The sequence below is a fragment of the Pungitius pungitius genome, chromosome 16 (assembly GCF_949316345.1).
Source record: "Pungitius pungitius chromosome 16, fPunPun2.1, whole genome shotgun sequence".
Taxonomy (NCBI): Eukaryota; Metazoa; Chordata; class Actinopteri; order Perciformes; family Gasterosteidae; genus Pungitius; species Pungitius pungitius.
Genome location: NC_084915.1, coordinates 6,901,413 through 6,921,008, shown reverse-complemented (window position 1 = coordinate 6,921,008; position 19,596 = coordinate 6,901,413). Strand labels below are relative to the sequence as shown.

General features: G+C 45.3%; 1 protein-coding gene across 11 annotated transcripts in view; it reads left to right on the top strand.

Moving 5' to 3' along the window:
* The window catches only part of msi2b (musashi RNA-binding protein 2b), a 207,239-nt gene that overhangs the window by 11,224 nt on the left and 176,419 nt on the right, over positions 1-19,596 (top strand). The window lies entirely within an intron of this gene.

Sequence of the window (19,596 nt, the reverse complement as noted above, 5' to 3'; positions counted from 1 at the left end):
GAGACTCCTTCTTTTTACTGGCTGTATTACGCATCCATCGCGTTGTCTTTTGTCGCCAAGAGTGATTTAAGGAATGTATTTTTGACTGTTCTGCCTGGAGATGTCACAGTTAGCATCGGAAACACTGGGTGATTTAAACAGATGGAGGAACTCGTCGTACGAGCTCCTCGCCGTGGACATCGTCTTTTCCTTTTTCTTGATTACCGATCTTTTTTTTTTTTTTCACCGACCATAAAATATTCAGCGCGCGCAGATGGTGCTGTGGTGTACTTGAGGGCTTTGTTGACATGCCCCCTCACACCCCTCCCATCCTCCCAGCCACCCAGGCTTCGGTGTAAAGGCACAGTACAGGATCGTGCCGTTGGCCTTTTTCTTTTTTCCTTCCCTCCTCAACCAGGTGGAGATCGATGATGGACTTTCTCCTTCCCGCTGGATCAGAGAGAGGCATTGTTAAAGAGTTGGTCGCGTTTCAAATGAGGAATTGGCAGCTTTTAAAGCCGGAGCACATGGTGACTTAAGGATGTCGGCATATGGTTGAGAAACTACCAGTGTTTCTCCACATTTTTCTCCCACGCCAAGTGTTTCGCTGAAACTTCCTCTGCTCAGAGGTGCAATAAAACGGCTCAGATGGTTGATGATGTTTCTATTTTTTTCCGGCGAGAAACTGTTTTCGTGGTTATTAATCTTTTGTCTAGATGCTGTTGCGCTCCTTTCAGCAATGACTCGAAACCAGGAAAATGAAGAAGTTGAGCCGTCCTACCGCTCCTCTGCAGATTTCTCATTCTACCTTGTGTGGTAGAAATAAGGACACTATAACATCATTCGTCGCACTGCTAAAAGCCTCGTACCGATGATTTATAAAACGACCATAGGGGCACGCTTTTTAGGGAAGAAAAAGATGTATTGAATGTGGATTATAAAAGGTCTTAAAGCAATGGGATTAAGCCAGAAAGATTAACATTGCATGGGTTTGTACTTTATGTTAAATTGATTTAAGACTTTTTTTTTCTTCTTTTTTTAATAGAAGAGGGTCCCATTCTGCAGTTCCCATTTAGCAAGTCTTCACTGTTTTGCATTTGCTTTTCTTTCGCCCCCCCACCCCGGCTGCTCATGCAGCTGTTGAATAGGCTCCGGCTCTCGTTTTAAAGAAGCCCGTCTTGGCAGGTGCCTCGGTGGCACAGGCTTCAAGGGGAGGAGGGGGGGGGGCGGACGGGGGGGCACGCGGCCAATCAGCGCTCATTTTCTCACGGCTAACAATGACCTCGCAAGCGACCCCGCCAATGATCCCCCCCCCACCCCCCACCCTCCCGCTTGCTGCCAAAATGCTGCGGTTGGGTAAAATAATATAGTATGTACAGCACGTAGAGCAGTGCTGAAAAACAGACAGGAAGTGAAGGTGAACACAGAGGACATTTCACTGTAAACAACTGAAGGTGTTTGCACCGGGATGACAGGATCACAGGAAAAACAACTTGTATCAGCAGGCATAACTGACACCGCCCCAAAACATTTCCATTTTAAAGAGGCGCTCAGAGGAAGGAGTTTGCCAGCAGATAATCATTAGGCCGTATATCGAGGCGGACATCATTTAATTTAAATCCTATTTGACATGTGTGACAAAGTCAGCGGATTTGTATAGTTACCTACAATTCTGGAGACACTTAAAGGTCTCCAGAGGGTTTTAAAGCCGCTGAATTGTAGGTTATTGACTGGAAAATGTTCCTGAATGACAAATTGGTTACAGAGTGTGGATTTCAGAGTCGCCTGTTGCCTTCTGGAATCTTGTACGAGTTAGAATTTAGTAATCTTATATTTTTCTAGCCATCTGTACGAGGCCATTGGTTAAGTGCAAATAACCACAACTCCTGTCAATCGAAGGGAACGCGCAAAAAGAACATCCCAAAAGAATAATGCTAATGTTAAGGCGCTCACGCGTCATCCAAGGTATCGCTGCAGACGGATTAGGTCCCTGCTGTCCATGACTGACAGATGAGAATGAGTGGATTAAACAATGGCCATGTGATGTAAGGTGCTTCATGCTCATCCCAGTCTTTTCTGCTAGGGGTCAGCTGTGGTTTTATGAGCGTCTCAACATTCAGTCCCTCTAGATCCACTCTATGTATAGCAAAAATCAGTTCAGGCTATCTCTGAAGATAATGCAGGTACAGACACATCATAAGTGATGATTGAGAGCGATACTTAGTCATAGATATGTGGGGAAATCCTACTCAGTGTGATATTTCTATATTTTATTTGTGAGGTTGGTTGTCTTCATGTTTAAAACTATGCTGGAAACCCAGATGGATAAAGACTTTTTCATGGGACACTTTCTGTAGTTTGGTCCAGTTATGATGATTTTGAAAGGAGAATTTATTTTGAAGTCTTGCATGTCATTTTATTGTATGTTGAAAGATTTATTTTTCACTGCAGTCATTTGTCTTGACCAACTCTGTCCGTTATGGGAACCCTGACAAACGCAGCTACACTGTAAGGGACAAATCAGCAATCCTCCGTTGAGGCTGTGTGTTTTTTTTCTTGCTTCTTATTTTATTCCCGATACGTTTTGAGCCGTTTGAGATGCCGCCAATTCTTTAACAACAACAACAACAACACATGCCGTCTATAGAATTGTATGCGTGTGTACAGAAGACCTAGTTGAGATGTCGCTGTTTCCTCGTTTGATATTCCCCTTTAAGGCTCACGCTGAAAGATGAGAACGAGGCCCCGCTCTCCGGTTCACAGAGAAATCAAAGCGCCGCCGTCCGCCGACATTGCCTCGAGATTTACCACTCAACCGCCGTCGCTTTTGTTTTTCCCGGCGTGGAGTCGCGCACAACCATGGCATGTCCCAGCATGATTTTAATTGCCAGTGGGACTGTGGCCACTTCAGTGGGAGATGAGTTCTGATGGCTTGTTATGGAAATGAAAGGAAGGAGCAGCATCCGATAACAGAGCCACCTAGCTCCGATTCTTCCCTCTGGCGCCTCGTAAAGGGGTTTCTCTGGAGCAGGTAGACCCCGTGTCTCCGGCAGGCTTCAGGAGGCAGGCGTTGAATAAAAGTGCAGAAAGCAGCGGGGACAACCCTCCCCTGAAATACTGTTTGTCTGGAATGAAACCACAGTTTCCCGTTTCCTGGAATGTCTTGTGTTGCCGCCGTGGAGTTGAGGCTATTTTGAGATATCGGTCAGCAAAAGAAAAAAAGAAGTATCCAAGCACAGCCCCAAATTTGACCCCAGCGTGGGACAGCTGTGACCGTGGTGTCCCTCTTGTGTCGTGTCCTGCTGTTGGCAGTGTTGTTGGTTTCCATCCCTCGCAGCTACAGAGCCCTCTCTCTGTCTTCTCCCTCACTCATTCAGGGACAGAAAAATCCACCCGGGTGGGTTGTGTTACTGGAGGTTTCTAGCCTAAAGTTTCAATGAAGTCTAACAACAAACCCCGCACAAAGTAAACAGACACTTGAAGCCCCCGTGCCTTCGTACGGCGTGACATAAACATGCGCTTACACACCACGCGTGCGCTTACTGTATTAAAGAGGCACAGGTGTTTGGGTTATTTTTTTTCCTATGCAAATTCTAAAGTAACTCGTCGCTGTTCTTCTTCTTACTCGTTCTCTTTCTCGTCGTCCCTCGCTGTGTCTTTCCCTCTGTGTGCTCCTTTCTTTTGCTTCTTTCCTCCGTCTTTCAGGATTCCAAGGGCTTGCGCAGTCAGTCTTGCACCTTGCTCAGTTATTTGATCTAGATTTAGCGTGATGATATTCCTCCTCTCAAAATGATCCTTATTTTAAATGACACAGCTCACTGCTGGGAAAATGAAACCTCTGTAGCTGCCAGCCCCTTTGAATGTCCCTGTGAGTTTATTAAAAGCACCAGCTTCCCCGTTCCAACTCGGATCCGTGCAGCTGCGCCAGCGTGAAAGAATATTCAAGGACAAAAGTCTCTAATGTAGGACGGAACGCCGTATCAATATCTTTGTTCAGCCTCACAGTTTACGACAATGGGGCCTCGGAAATATTTATTACGACAAAGAAGATTATTTCTTCTTTCGAGGCATTTCCACTGTGATGGCACACAGAGCGGAAGAAAGAGAAAGGCGGTTATCGCGTGTCGACTATTATCCGGAACCTGACGTCACATTTTCAAGGCGCGGGGAGCGGCCGACGGAGATGTCCTACCAAGAAGATATCCGCTGTATTTATTCCAAAAACAACCGCACTTCTGAAATGTTTTCTTTTCTTTTTTTTACATCTGACACCAAACGCACTGACATGGATGGAGGATGACAAAAAACCGACAAGCGAGTTGATGGGAATTCAACACGGTCACTCTGCCCTCACCCCTCAAGTTAAAAAAAAAAAAAAAAAGGAAACCACAACACACGTGCAGCCAACATAAATAAATCTCTTTGAGATTGAGGGGGACACTAGGAGTCGTTCCCCCCCCCCCCCCCCCCCCCCCGCTGTGGTAATGGCTGCAGCGCAGAGGCCGGAGACGGGTTTTAATCCCCGACCCGGCAGCGTGTCTGCTTTCAGCGCCCTCGGTGGAACTGCTGCAGATGAAAACGGGGCCACAGCGCAGACATATAAATGAATGACTGTTTGTTTGGTGGTCAGACACAATCACCGACAGAGTGACCCAGTTAGCGGTGAGGCCCGGTCAAAGCGACGCTCAGTTCGATCCATGCGCCTTGTTTGGGTGTTTCACACTCTCTCAATTTATCTTTTAGGCTTTCAGCAGAAAGATAAATGATGCGTGAATGCGTATGTGGTTGTTGTTATTATTATATTAATCTTTTTCTAACCACAGATATAATATGAACATGCACTTCCTTTTGTTTGAATAATTGCCCGGGGGCTCATAAATGGAGTGCACATGTGTGTGGGATCCCCCCCCCCCCCCCCCCTCCCCACCTTCCTCTTTCGCCGCTGCGGTCGCCTTGGTTGCGGGCGGAGAGTAATTAGTTTTTTTTCTTTTTCTAGGGGGATTGAGGGGTTTCTTACAAGGCTTACCAATGGCAGCGGTCAGGCGGGCTAGTGCTGGCAGGGCATAGAGGACAGCGGGCTGTGCAGGAGCCTGGCACTGCTAGACCTGATGCTGACTGACAGTAATGAGGACAGCCTGCTAGCCAGGATGGAGAGGAGAGGAGAGCAAAGGAAGGCATGGTCCTCCACTATAGCGCTCCACTCACTGCTTACCAAAGCCCCCCCCCCCCCCCCCCCCCCGCGTACACATGTCCACATAGGTGTACAGACAACACAACACGAGCGCATATAATTCCACGTTTAATGTGTTCCTTGTAGAGCAGAGGCATCATTGGCCGCATCCGGCTTTACTCATGGACCTCATAGAGATTCAACTGCCTTTGTATTTATTCAAAAGACGCGTCGGCAGGTTGTAACAACACCACGGACTGTTTGTTCAGGCACTGGGAAAAATGTTCTTTTCGTAAATTGATTTTAATATTCGCTGTGTGTGAAAATAACTGCAGGTATCCCAACACCTTGCGTTGCGTGGTCAGAAGAATGGAAGTGACAATCTAAGTGGCCTTTTGGTTGGCGCAAACCAACAGTGACTCTGACCTTGGGCCCTCGCTGCAGTAGCAGCAGCAGCAGCAGCAGCGCTGGTCTGTATTAGTGCACTGCGTTTATGTGATGGGTGGATTAGCCGGCTGTGTTCAGCTTTCACCGGTATGAGTCCCCGTCCGGCAAATGTGAAAAGGGACATGTGTATATATAGATATATAGATAGATATGAACATAAAAGCATGAATCTGCCTTGTATCAACGGCTGCTGCTGGTGGTGTAATGGTGCGGGGGATATTTTCTTTGCACACTTTGGGCCCCTTAGTACCAATTGAGCATGTTTTAAATACCTGAGTATTGTTGCTGACCCTTTATGACCACGGTGTACCATCTTCGGATGGCTACTTCCAGCAGGATAATGCACCATGTCACAAAGCTCATATAATCTCAAACTGGTTTCTTGAACATGAAAATGAGTTCACTGTACTCTAATGACCTCCAGTCATCAGATCTCTATCCAACAGAGCCCCTTTTTGGTGTGGTGGAACAGGGCATTTGCATCATAGACTTACGAACCAATCTGCAGCAAAAGCGTAATGCCATCATGTCAATATGGACCAAAATCTCTTGTTGAAAGTATGCATTGAAGATTTAAGCCAGTTCTAAAAGGCAAAAGGGCACACGCACGCACGTACACACACATGCATTTGTGTGCTTACGTAAACAAAGCACATAGCAGCAATTCGTCCACTTTATGCTCTGCTCAGGTAGACCACGCTCCACTACATCTGTACATAGGTAACGGATGTTTGCTTCTATATTAATGCCCGTAATACCGGAATTCAGCACCTTATTTTTAGTTTTTTTTTAAAGCCAAGCTAAAGCCTGATCATCTTGTGTTGGACGTGTCTGTCTGATTGGAGGATTACCTGAGTTGCTCACTGAAGTGTTCTGCTATGATTGGATCCAGTTGTCATTGTAGGGTAAGATATTGCTCACTCTAGCTACAGATTGCTCTTTCTCACTTTGACGTTTTGTGACAGTTCATCCTCTGCAGTGTTTATGTGCTGGTTTTTACCTTCTTTTTTGGGGCAGCGGCCTCTCAGATTAAGAATGATATTCCTACGGAGAGACAGGCCTGTTGGGTTAGTGTTTTTGGAGTTGTTGGTGGTTTTATTATTAGTGATGGCCAACAGCTTTTCTCACCTTTTTTTCCCGCTCGTGTGCATCCTGTCAGGGAATCAACAATATATCCTTTTAATTATTTGCAATCATACAACTACCTTGTTGAAGTAATTGTGGTGGGGTCACTTTTAATGGCCCGGGGTCGTTGCCTGCCGTCACCAAAGCCGGTCTAATGTTTAGTCACCACTCTCACGCAGCCAATAGAGAAACACTCTAATAATAACTAAACATAACTGGATAGACGAGAAATAATGAGGAGCAAACGGAAACGTATTCTATGCCGTAATTACACATTACAGAACTTGCGCTATTATTTGACTTGCCACTCTCAGCTGTGTATTTTCTTTGTGTTAAACCTCGAAATATCTTCACCAGAAGGTTGGTGTTGTCACTTGTGATGCATAAATATTATGTAATTAGCAGAGAGCGTTTAAAATGTCAACTCTTTTGTTGTTTAATTAAAAACGATCAGCTATTTGTTTCACTTCCCCAGATGAGTCTTGATAAAAGATCCAAAAACTATACTATAAGTGCTTCAGGATTATTAACAAATCAATAGAACAAATGCAGAAGTTCTAAAGTAGTTCTGAATACGTTGCTTCTGATAAGAATCCCCTTCTGTGATTTCCCCCTGAAGGACTGTTGTTATGGACGTAGCTCTGCATCACAGCTCCTAAACCGTGCACGGTAGTGTTGGTAATGGGAGGAACTGGATGGACTTTGATGTTTGAGCTCCAACAAAACGTGGCAAGAAGGATCTGTCCAGACAGCTGCTGCACCGCCCCCCACTGCAATCGCATTCTGTGTGGCCCGTCATTCACTTTCACGATGGCATACAATTTCATTCAAACTAGATCCAATAAATGCAATGCACATGCTGCGATGTGAGACAAAGGTCCGATTTTAAAACCCACGGCGTGAACGTGTAAGACACCAAGTCGTCAATACTGAATTACTGCAACCGAGTGGGAGCTCCGAAGAGCTTAGCTGGTCCTCTGCACTCCGCCGGGCTCCTCAGCTGTGACCTTTCTCTCCCGCCCATCATTCATGATTACGCTGCTGACATGTTGGCGCATGCCAATAATTTTTCATTGGAGATGGTGTCAGCTACTTCATATTTTATCATCTGGATGAATTTGCGTTATGTTTTGCATGTAGGCTGGGGTTTGTATTTATTTTGTCGCGTGCACATCCCAAAGATTCAATATTGCATTTAATTAAACTTGGAAAAGAATTAAGACGCAAACGCAGTCTGGCAACAGCAGTGGTTATTCATGGAACATGAACAAACCATGTATGGATGTAAGTGTACGTATACACAGGCTAATTAAATGTTACACCAAATCCACGTCATGTCTCCACAGCCCGAGAGGACAACGTCGGGGGGAGAAATCATTTTATGCATGATTATTGGACCCATTGTGACTCGTTATTGCATATAGGTGAACAATTTTCAAACACAAATTTTGACTATCCAAATAAATAGCTCTCACGCTTAAGGAAAGTCCCCAGAGTGACGTCGCCTCTGAGTGCTCGGGAACACTCTTCCGGCTCCAAGCTGAGAAGGCACAAATACGACTTATTATATTTGAGTGCTTTGGCTGTAGATAACAAAATGGACCTTGTAACAAAAACAGTGCTTTTTTTTGTTTTGTGTGCAAAACAAAAAAGAAAACGCATAGAGGTACTTTGGTGCAGTGACAAGAGAGACTAGGTGCACAACAGGCATTTAATTGATATTTAACTAGTGCAATAACCGTAGTTAAACACCTATGTTTTTATACATTTTTCCATATAATTGAAATACAGCCAATAAATGTATATATTTTTTCTCCCCAAAAGGTAATATTTACTAGAATTTAAGGTAGGACTTGGACGCCCTCTTGGTAATTGAAGCCAACACATAACTGAAGTAATCACTGGACATTATCCATTCCCAGAAACTATTGATGTCAGCTCAGCTGTTCACAGATTAGATTTATCGTGCCATTTGTGAGATTTCAATGATTCCAGTACAATCAATTGGACTTTGAATTGGATGTCGTATATCTCGGCAGCACGTTTTCAGCGTTTGCAACTCTGCCCCGGCGCTTTCCTCTCGTCTGAGGGCAAAGTGTCTTCGCCCCGCGGTGGGGAGCTCGCCGCCTCTCAAGGGAACGCGCGGACCTAATTGAATCGACTGTGATTGACACCGGCCCCCGACACATCTTCTGGTAATTTATTCCTTCTAATCCAACCTCTCTCGCGACCGCACCGCAGGTGTGCCGATGCCGGGCCGGCGACTTTGGTCGCTAAATGACCAAAGATGTGTTCTCGGAGCCCCTTGCTCTACATGTGGGGGTGGCATGAATTTACACCCCTGTGTGTGCTTTCACCTCAATTCATTAAAAGCAAGACCCCTCGTGACTCTGCAGGAAAATACAAAATAAATGAAAAAAATACAAATAAAATCCCCCTTTGTTGGTTTTGAGGCGGTGAAATAACGGAGATAGTGCACAGACAGGTCAAGTCCGGCTTGTACCACTCATTTTGTGCCTTCATTTTGTCCCGTGTTATCGTACAATAATAAAAAGTGTTGACAGATTAATTTCCTTGCTGCTACCGCCTAAGACTGTTTTGTGTTTTCTAATTGATAGCTACATGCAGCAATTTAACAGCACTAGACAGTTTTTATCGGGCTCTTAATTAGTCCAACTTTGACCTTCTTTTCACTTTGCATTTATATTGCTCAAAATTATTTTCACCTTCTTTGCTCATTAAGTTTGTTCAAATGAATAGGGACATTTGCTACATTTGAATCCAAACATGAAATATGGCCAGACTCAAATGAATTGATAAACAATCTGTTCCTTTAATTCTTCAATTGATTTACATGCAATTAAATATTTTGTGAAGTGAATATCCACGGTTTGTTTTGACCACGCAGTGAATTCTCTCGTGAAAGGACTGACGCCGCGTCAGAAAATTAGAAACATGTCAAATCAGGGAATTAAAGTAACTCAGTGGAATGAGGCTGGAACAGCCACTCAGTGGACTAATTGACTAAGAGGGGAAGCCCCTCCATACGTCATTAGCAAATACAGGTGCAGGATGACTCCGCTCTCAGATAAATCCTTCGCTTGGAACTAGTTAATCTCTCATATAATATTGAGCAGCTGTGTGCATTGGTGAATGAATAAACAACAAGCTTGGATGAATCTCAATAGACGAGGGCTGCGGTATTCATCTGGACTGCATCCAAAGCACCAACATCAAATGGGTATGCCGACACGTGCGCTGTGCATGTCATCTTAAGCCACGCTATTCTTCAACTTTTTAATTGCTAAGCTGTGACCAGTGCAGGAAAGGGCCTTTTTAAATTATCGTTTTTATAAAGGACCAGTGCGTGGACTCCGGTTGGAAAAGGAAGTTAAGTTGGTTTGAAGTCCGTGACCCCAAAAGGTCATAATTCTGGGTGCAGAGAGAGGAGCTGTTGATGATCCTAAACCAAGATGGCAGTAGCTCCGAAAACCGCAGTCCTCGAACCAGGGTTCGACTTCCTCTTGCCTTGTTTTGACATGTCTGGCTTTAAGTTGTGTCGGTGTGGCAGATCTTCCACCGACCTCCACCGAAGCTGCACATCGGGTATATACTGTGCTACTCTGGCTCACTATGCTCCTTGAGAAAATTTACATTTTATGTAAATCTGGCTTCAAGGACAATTTCCAGTTCATTCGCCTCCGGAGGAGAGGGAAGAAGGGACGCGGAGGAGAGATGCTGAAATCAGTAAAACCGAGTGACGAATGGCAAGATTCCATTCAGATGATTCGAAAGCAGACAGAGGACACCGGCCAGAGCAGTAAAGACACTCTATTTGATGCAGTTCTCTGCCACTAAAAGTTGACCGAGCAGATAGACTGTTAACCAAAGTGGGTCGGCCCTGATTTTGACAATTGAACAAAAGGGCCGCCTCGTCCAGGGGCTTTCTCTCTTTTGACTTTATAACAGTGCTGGCGTGAATATAATTCAGCTCAAAGTTTTAGTTTTTTTTTTTTTCTTTTTAGTTTTTCTTTCTTTTGTTCGGGGTAGCGCAGCAATTTGAAGTTGCAAGTCACGTCGCCTCAAGTACTAGATTTGCATAAAGTAGACAGGACCTTCGCCGATGATTAAAAACAGCAAACACAAGCATCTACGAAAGCATTAAAAGTAAATCGTGGCAAAGAGTTCATTAACACTATTGGTAGTTCTATGTGGCGCCACATAATGAGCCCCCCCCCCCCCCCCTCCCCCACACACACACGCACTCCCATGTCACTCCAGAAAGAGGACAGTTAGTACACGCCAAGTCCTAGCTGTGACCTCGTTTGACCTTCATCCGTTGGGTGTAGCAGAAGCTGTGCATGTCTGAGTTTGTCTCTGTCCCTCCTTCTCATCTGCGTCCCTCCCCCCTTTAACCCCCCCCCCCCTCCGTCCCCCGTCCCCCGTTGCAGTCTTAATCTGTTTGGTTGACTGTAACACTAGTTGAATTTCCTTACCTTCCTACTTAATTGAAATTTATCTGTGTGTGTGTGTGTGTGTGTTGCGGATAGTAATGGAGATTTATTTTTATTCTAAAAGTGGCAAGTGATGGACAGGATCTCACAGACAATGCCCCCGTCTCCCCCGCTCCCCTCAATCTTTTTTGTCTGCTGCACCTGTCTTTTAGATACGTTTCAACCTTGTCTCTTTCTTTTGCTCTCTCTATTCCCAATTCCCTTTTTTTTCTCCCCGTGGATTGCCTGGGCTTGATAAATCTGATGCTAAATTTAGAGACATATTTCTCAAAGACACCCCGGACTAGAAAGAGAGAAGACTGCAGACAAAATGGCCTCTCTAATCCATGTTTATCACCTTTTATTCATCTCTTTGAAAAATGCGAGGGCGTCACAGAAATTCCCTTCCCTCTTTTGTCTCCCTGTTGCCGCCATAACTTTTTTTTTTTCTTCCTCTGTCCTCCCATTAAATGTCAGTGACCACATTATTGTCCCGGGAGACCGCATTTGACAGGATATTCAAATTACATCATTCAGCTCAGTGGGGCCGTGCTTCATAAAATTAGGGGCTTGTTGATATTCTAATAGAATATCTTTTCCATTTAAATAACAGCTGCAAACGCGCTGTCATTGAGCGTAGCCCTCATTACTCTCCACTTATTTTCCCAAATTCGGACATTGTTTGATGACAATATGGCGCCCAAGATGTGTGTGTCCAGCCCGGAGTGCTTTCAGCTGCACCTCGCGAGCTCTGCTCATCTCCCCCTTTTTCTCTGTAGAGACGCTTTAGCCACAGGCTAGAAAAGCAATAAAGCAACTGCACGTAAACAAGGACAAAACCACCTCAAATGCTATTATTTAATTATTCACAAAGTAAAAAAAGGTTCAGCTATTCAGATGGTTCGGGGTTCTTGATACACATTGAAAACATATATTATTAAAATACCCCAGTGAGGACGGGGTACGATATACAAGAAAGACAACAAGATCTGGTCAACTGTACATACTGTTTTTGAGTCAAAGGGATCAGGCACATTCACGAGTGAGTTCTATACTGCCGAGTTGGTCTTGTTACCAGAAGTGCATTTGAAAGGAAATGTGGACGCTGTAAGCTTTGTGATCTCTACTCGGCTTGTATGTTGCATATTGAGTGGGGATGAAAGCATTAAACAGTAGAGCTGAACTACTTATGGCAAGCTAAATTAAACAGGAAACACAGCCCCCGTGCTGTATGACAGTCTCTTTAATGTTTCTAAATACACCCTAAGATAATCTTATACACCCACAGTAAATTCTTTACAGTTCATTTATCCCAATTTACGGAAGCCCGTTGCTGCCAGCATTGATGTTGCATTTTAAGTTTATAGTTATAACACCGTATCCTGATGTCACTGATCCACATGCAAACTTCATCACATTATAAGCGCAAAACCAAAAACTATAGCAAAAATCTACATTCCCCAATATAATTTCCATTGCATATATCCTGAGACAATTTATGTAAAAAAGCCACATTTTCACGTTTGAACATGAAACGTGTCTCGTTATAACTAGCTTTGATTTGCCTGTTTAATGTGTGTGTTGAAATAACTGTACAGTATCTTGTTGTTATCTTCTTTCAAAAGGGAAAAAAATCCCCTGATTGTTTTTATGTCCCACTGATACGTTTAGTCTTTGTCTCCTGTGGCAGCAGTGCCCTTCTAGGCTCCTCCGATGTGGCTTGTTGTGCGAGGAGGACGCTCCGCTGAGCACAGTGTAGTTAGTAAAAACTCATGTTTGCCCCCAAATAGTTTGTAATAAGAGTGCAGTTATGTGAACCCACCTTGTTTAATACGGCACGCTGATGGATCCGTTCACTGAACAATACACACATTCTCTAGTGCGGCGTCTCGAGCAGCGAGGTAATGGCTGGAACCGAAGAGGAGGCCCGTCCACCCCCCCCCCCTTCTCATCTTGCTCCGTCTTTTCCGCGCTGCTTTGGTATCCTCTTATCGGCCTGTTGCCAGTAACACTCCTCTAGCCTCTCCTCTACAGCCTCTTGTTTATGTTGAATTTGAAGGGTGGAATATTTCCTCCCCGCGCGGTAAAGTGGTGTCCTGCGGTGGCCCCTCGGCTTCATTACTGTACACGTTTTTCAGAGGGAGAGGGAGTAATTAGTTTCCCGTTTGGATTCTCACTGCAATTATTTGCTGGATCTGGGAACATCTCGGGGGCCTTTAGGTGAACTGTGTTGGCCACTAATGTAAGGCTGGGCCCATTTTTCACAGAAAAGCACACTAGTCAGAAATTATCTTTGCTGATTACAGTTCTACTTATATAGTGCTCAATACTTTATTTTTTTTATTCTTAGTAGATTCAAATCTCTATCAATGATGTATGGAATAATAAATCAATTTGCCTTTGCTTAGGGGGATTTTATTTTCATTTTTCCTGAATCCACAGATTACAGAGCTTGTCGTGAAATGTCATATAGTGATATAAAGACATCGTAGTTACCAAAGGTCAAAGGGGGCATATTCCTATTACTCATTTTGTTTTACCTACCATCCAAACCCCAGAGGCATTCCATTTGTTATCCCAAAGAGACAAAGAGACCTCGGGCTCTGAGTAGCTGGCACCATCAAACGTTGTGCATTACTGCTTCCGATTGGCTCCAGCCTTTAATGGAAGATCAAAATAGTTGCTACATTTCTTTGCCTTGATGGATGACCTGATGAATGTGTAGAAGCTCCAGTACCGCTATGCTAGAAATGCTTCGGATTCGGGTTGAGGTGAGAGCATTTGCAAGGAAGTCATTTTTCTGCTGTTGACTGATTTAGGGTTGACCTCTGCTCATTGATCCAGGAGTGGTTTATTTAAGGCCAGACGTGGCGCCGGTTGGGGAAAAACATTTCTTTGAGCGGTTGGAACATTTTCCTGTGCGATGCTCCAAACTCTCGCTCTAATGTGCAAATTTAAAAACACTCCAAGATCACAGATTCCTGGTTTGCAGGTGGAGTGCTTTTCCATTTCTACCGGCTAATATGCGCTGTGCGCTCGTCACAAGAAACCTCAAGTTGATCTTCTGTTTAAATGCCAAGTCAACACATTTTTGCAGCCTTTAGTAGTAATTTGAAATGTACGTACATCGTGCTGTAAGCGCGGCTCCCACGCAGCGGCTCGTCCGGTTAGACTGGCGTTTCTGAGCCGTGCGAGTGACGTGGCGCCTTCTCATTCATAGTAATTGCGTATGAGGTACAGCTTCAGCGGAGGCCAGGCTCGCACAGAAAACTCGTACGTGGCGTCTGACATATTTTCTCGGCTCTCTGATCGATGGACTTGCCACTGGCCCCTTCCCCCTCTGTCACCGAGAGCTCCCCAGGACGGTGGGGCCCGCACCTCGCTAAGCACAACCATAAGCACGCGTGTCCTCATTTCTGATGGACCCGCGTAACGTTGGGCGGTGTGGGGGTCCCCCTCCTCCCCCGAACCCTCCCCCAGCGAGTCTGTTTCAAAGAATGGGGGAAAGTTGTGTATGCGGCAGCTCATCGCCTCCATCAAGGGAAGTGTACATTTTGATTACCGCACATCACAACACTAACGCCACAAGTCTGTTAGCGCGGCGCGTCACCAGCAGCATTGATTACATTGAATATGTAAATCGCCGATGGATTCCTGATTTTAGTGCGGCGAGCCAGTGTTTCTCTTTAATGGCGTCAAGATGTGGTTGCCTTTTGATTTGCCTGCTCGCCATCCTGTGTTTGCATGTAATTAAACAGATAATCATACATCACGGCCTGGTATATCCATACCTAATAATCATAGGGTTCATTGATATTGACTTTTTGTAATTTAACCCTGTCTCAATGCACAATGCAAAAGATGCAGTGGGGAAAGAAAATTAAAAAGAATTATTCTGTACAGATGATGTTGATGCTGTTTTGCTTCCTTAAATTGAATCGTTATAATTATCTTTAATTTCGAGGTAATTTGGTTTCAATTGGGATTTGTTATTTTTTAGCGAGAGAAGGCATGTTTTTTTTTTTTGACAGGATTTGCACCATTATGTCGCAACAGTAGTCTTTGTAGCAGCTTCATATGGCAATCATCGCAATTCACACACATTTCTTTCCTTATTCAGAAGATCCAGAGTCTCCGCTAATCTGACTTTCTGTCAAGCTGATTCAGATCTTAAAGTTACACTTCAGTAAAAGTGTTTCCTTGACAAAAGGTGTTGTTAATAATAATAATAATAATAATAACATAATTCAGTGACAAAAGAGTATCACCAGAGTTTAAAACCAGAGAAAATTAGATCCACACACACGCAAAGCATGTTTAACAGTTTACGCCTCACATAAAAGGATTTAATATAAAATATATGTCTTGCTTTTCCAGCAACCTACGGAAAGACTCGCAGTGGGATAGAGAGCCTTTAGTCTCTATATTGTTACCATCGCACAACCTTTAGAGGCAGACCGGCCGATCCACTCCTCGTGTTGCTTAGCTCTGCTTGATTGACAATGTCTTTTTGATTGGCTCCACTCAATCATGTGTGTCGTGCGCAGCGGGATTGGCTGTCAGTCATTTTAAGTGAGAGGAAAATGCAGCCGAGAGAAGTGGCTGCTCACTTCAGGGCCCAACCTGAAGAGCAATATTTTTCCCACTAAAGAAAGGCTGAACACCTTCTATGACAAAATCCCAAGGAACAGCGGCCATCTCTTCTTTCACGACAAGGGATACAAAGTTGTTTTTTGTTGTCTTCTGAATAAAGATTATAGCAAATTGAGACAGTGAGGTGACAGCAACAGTGTCATTCCCTGAGCACGATGCACCAGTTCTGTTTCCTGCAAAACAAGGTTGGGTCGCAATCGCAATAATGAGCAACGTAGTGTGTGTGTTAACCAGGCGTGTAAGCCCAACTTCTAACGTCTTCAGTCAAAACACCAAAAGCTTGCCCGCACACTGTGAAGCAACAGGCAGCTGGTCAGAGACAAGCATTCTGCTGTGACTGTAAAAATCAGGCCTTCAGGCCTTTATACACACAGAGAATCAAACATCCGCCATAAATCCCCACGTCCAGCAGACTCTACACAGGACGAGTCGGGCTTTTACTTATTCTTCTTTCTTTTCTTTTTTTTTCTCACATCAAAAGGAGTCCATGTGTGCGTAGGGGCAGGAACCACGCTGCGGAGTGCAATAAACAGCACCTTTCGGCCTTCACAGCGGACAAAAGGAGAGGAAGTTCCCTTTTCTCTCTTCGGAGGAATATTGTTTTTGTAACTTGGAGGGAGGCAGCTGAGGAAGCATTGGCTGTGGACTGTTTCTTCCAGGCTCCTGGGTGGGGCTAATGGGCCTCGGGGATGAAACCAGGCCGGATGGCGGGGGGGTTTAGGGAAGTAAATGCCAGCGCAAAAGGCCTTTTGACTCGGTTGCCATGTTACCGGCCTTTGGTTGCAGGTATCCTCTCCCTCGGGCTCACAGATGCAGGGGGGACTCTCGTGATCCGAGGAGCAGAAGAAGCCCGACAGAGAAAGAGAGAGCCGGGGGGGGGTCTGGTCTACGGACGGCAGGTGGTGGTCAGGAGTTGAATACCTGTCTTTCCATCCTGAGTCTGATGCGATAACGAGGTCTGTGGGATTGAAGCCACGTGCGCCCCCCCCCCCCCCCCCCCCCCCTTACCAGGGGGCCTTTCTGCTGCTTCAAGGCACGTTGTGTTGAGGGTTTGAATCATCTGTTAGTGTCATATTTGTATTGACTTGATTTAGGAATGTTGAATTTGCCATTAAAACACACAATTGTTAACAGACTATTAAAACAATGTGAGCTTTAATAACTCACATCTGGAAGTCGTGGCGAGGAGAGAAGGCACCTGGGAGTGAATGATTAAGTGTGTGTGTGTGTGTGTGTCGTTAAGTACAGTCTGATAAGAGTCTTCTTTACTAGAAGAAGCAGTTAAAAGCTAGACAAACTTAATAAAAATGGATTCCAGCATTTATGTGTGCTGTTAAAACTTGATAGTTGCTGTGGCCCTTTTTCTCAGCTCTCAGAGGAATCTTACAATGTGCCGTTTTCTGACGTATCGACCTGCCACTAAATGTCGAGTGGCGTGGGAACACCTTGAAAATGTTTAAGCCGGTTTATTTACACCTGTGTTGGGGAGCGGCGTGAGAGCAAATGCTGCGGCTGAATATTAATGTGGGCAGAGCAAATACGCTGTTTGCCATCGGCTGGCACGGTAAGGAATGAGCGTGCACGCCGCCGACACAAACAAATCTGGATTCAGGCTTCGGTCATGAACGCTGCCGCTAAACGGGAACAAGGGAGCCACCTCGGTATGCGCCGTGAGTTTGTCTGTGCAGAGGCAAATGACAAAATACTCGGAAGGAATTTCACTGGAGCAAAGAAGAATGAGATCCCCCTCCTCTGCGCGCCCCTCGAGGGATACACATCTCTCTCCAATTCCACTCTGGGCAGGTACACGCAGCGCTGGGGGGCACGCACACAGCAACAGAGCCAACAGAACAAAAAGAATGAGAGAGAGTAGTTTTCCCCCCTCTTGTTTGTGTCCATTTATCCAACCCTGAGTTCTGCGTGCCCTCAGATGACAGAAATCCTGCCGTGCAAACTCAGCCTGGACTTTTACTGCGTGAGGCAATCACTGCCTGCTTTTACTTAAAAGTCTGTCAAAGTTCGGCCCGTTGCAGGAGCCAAAACAAGCAGGTACGCTGTATTCATGTCCTTCACCTTTGACCCCTCCCTTTTTGCCCACACAGTGGTTTCATGGGGCAAAATGAGAGATCCGTTTTTGTGGCTTTGACCCTGTTTTGTTTTTGTGTTTTTTTAATGCCGCCTAGAAGTAATTACCTTGATCTGATTTCTATTTTTTCTTTCCTTCTTTCACTGTTTGTGCTGATAAGTCAAAGTTAAAGCTACTTTTTCACTGTTTTCCTTAGGAATAAACTGAGGTCAGGGAATATTTAGCCCTCTGCTGTGCTAGTATAAATTATTAGTCTGCCTCAATGTTTCGTAGAGACACAGACGGAGAGCGAGAGAGAGAGAAAGACAATGAGAGAGGGGGGGGGCGGTTGTGAGTGAGAGGGAAGAAAAGGGTGCGCGAGGCGGAGGGAGTCCTGTGTTGTTTGTAACCACGGGCCGTATCTGGGCAGTCCGCCGGGAGAGGCGCGCTTTGTCTCCAGCGTCATCTGCACCTTAAACAAACAGGTGTGATGCAAGAGGCTTTTAAACAAACACGCGGCTGCTGCTCTTAGAGGGGACGGGAAGGTCGGGGCCGATGGGCCGCAGCCGAGATGAAGCGGCTCCGTGAGCCGGACCTTTTCCTCTTTCGGAGGCGTTTGTTTCAACATCCACAGTTTGTAAATAAACTGGTTCTTGATTGCTTTTTTCCCCCCCTCCACCTCCGCTGAAGTGTACCTTACCTTTTCTACTGCTCCCTATCTGTCCCCACCCCCCCCCCCCCCGTGGCACTGTCACTTGAATCAGAAGTTGAGTGCGGGCTGAGTGAAGGGGTACACAGCGAGTCTGCTCCAGACGGGCCTGAGTGGCGCTGCACTGCTTCGCTGCCTTTCTCCACAGAGCCTTGATTCGGCCCCCCGCTGGCAGGGGACCCAGGCATTACTCAGCCCCCCCTTTTTGCTTGGCTGATGAGCAACGTGTCTATTCCCCACGGCCGTTAAACCTCACATGTTCTTCGCTGTCAGCAGTCCTTCTTTTGTCCATTTCTATAATGTCCTGTAGTCCCTGCTTTCCAGTTGCTCGGTCTCTCTCTCTCTCTCTCTCTCTGTCTCTCTCTCTTACATAACAAATGGACCGTGTTGCTCTTCCTCTCTGTTGTTCACATCTGACAAAATAATGTCACATTTGGTCACCCCATATGGTGAATTGGCTTTTGTAAAAAGTGCATGCAAACCTTTGTCATGTTGTACCGTGATACAAACTTTTTAGTATTTTTTTTCTAAATGTTTTACTGGTTTTCAAGGTTTATATGCCACAAGGGTAGAGGGTCCAAAACATGAATTTTTCCTTGACAAACGGGCCCGGAAATGGGGTCTCAGATTATGAAAAATGCACGCATTGAGTTAAAGAAAACCTTTTCAACACAAATAAAGGAAGGCACGGAAACAGCCGTCCTCAAATGAACGTATGAAAAACAAAAGTGTTGCGTAAAGCGACTAAAGGAAATCATTGTAGGGTAGATACACGGAAGGCACGGGGCCACTCTGTGTGCACAGGGCTGCAGATGAGATCAGAGAGGACAGCCTCCTGCTTTAGATATATCTGCACCGCGAGGAGAGGGGACATAAATGGGCCGTTTGGAATTTAAATTCAGGGATGAGTGCCGCGTAAGTTGAGCAGACGATCCGGAGGCCGATGCAGGACCCG